Below are 899 nucleotides of genomic sequence, written 5' to 3'. Positions count from 1 at the left end.
GACTGGAATCTAATCGAGGGGTTCAGGGTGTTTTATATATAGAATAACAGATACCCGGGAGTGAGTTACAGACTGGAATCTAATCGAGGGGTTCGGGGGGTTTTATATATAGAATAACAGATACCCGGGAGTGAGTTACAGACTGGAATCTAATCGAGGGGTTCGGGGTGGTTTATATATAGAATAACAGATACCCGGGAATGTGTTACAGACTGGAATCTAATCGAGGGGTTCAGGGTGTTTTATATATAGAATAACAGATACCCGGGAGTGAGTTACAGACTGGATTCTAATCGAGGGGTTCGGGGTGGTTTATATATAGAATAACAGATACCCGGGAGTGAGTTACAGACTGGAATCTAATCGAGGGGTTCGGGGGGGTTTATATATAGAATAACAGATACCCGGGAGTGAGTTACAGACTGGAAACTAATCGAGGGGTTCGGGGTGGTTTATATATAGAATAACAGATACCCGGGAGTGAGTTACAGACTGGAATCTAATCGAGGGGTTCGGGGTGGTTTATATATAGAATAACAGATACCCGGGAGTGAGTTACAGACTGGAATCTAATCGAGGGGTTCAGGGTGGTTTATATATAGAATAACAGATACCCGGGAGTGAGTTACAGACTGGAATCTAATCGAGGGGTTTGACGCAGGAACAGCCCATTCGTCCCGCCTGCTCCATGCATTTCTCGAGTCCCCCCACCCCACACTCTCTCCGTCTCACCCCATTTCCCCCTTTCTAAACCCGGCAAGTTTCGCGGCTAATTGGGTTCCCCGAGACGGTGATGACAAAATAACTCCAGTCCCAAGGATGTTCGTGCTGCTTTATTTCGCGTTGGCAGAAGCAGAGAGCCACAACTGCTCGACCCGCGGCCGAGTTCAATTGGACAA

General features: G+C 47.1%; 1 protein-coding gene across 1 annotated transcript in view; it reads right to left on the bottom strand.

The window, feature by feature from the left end:
- Positions 1-818: 818 nt before the first annotated feature.
- LOC140400211 (uncharacterized) overlaps positions 819-899 on the bottom strand; it is a 26,633-nt gene continuing 26,552 nt past the window's right edge. The window contains exon 7 of the mRNA XM_072489679.1: positions 819-899. This exon is cut by the window's right edge and continues 570 nt beyond it. The gene's annotated coding sequence lies outside the window, so the exon portion shown is untranslated.

Source organism: Scyliorhinus torazame, chromosome 24 (genome assembly GCF_047496885.1).
Source record: "Scyliorhinus torazame isolate Kashiwa2021f chromosome 24, sScyTor2.1, whole genome shotgun sequence".
Lineage (NCBI taxonomy): Eukaryota > Metazoa > Chordata > Chondrichthyes > Carcharhiniformes > Scyliorhinidae > Scyliorhinus > Scyliorhinus torazame.
Note: the sequence above shows the minus strand (reverse complement) of the source record. Positions and strands in the feature narration are given on the sequence as shown.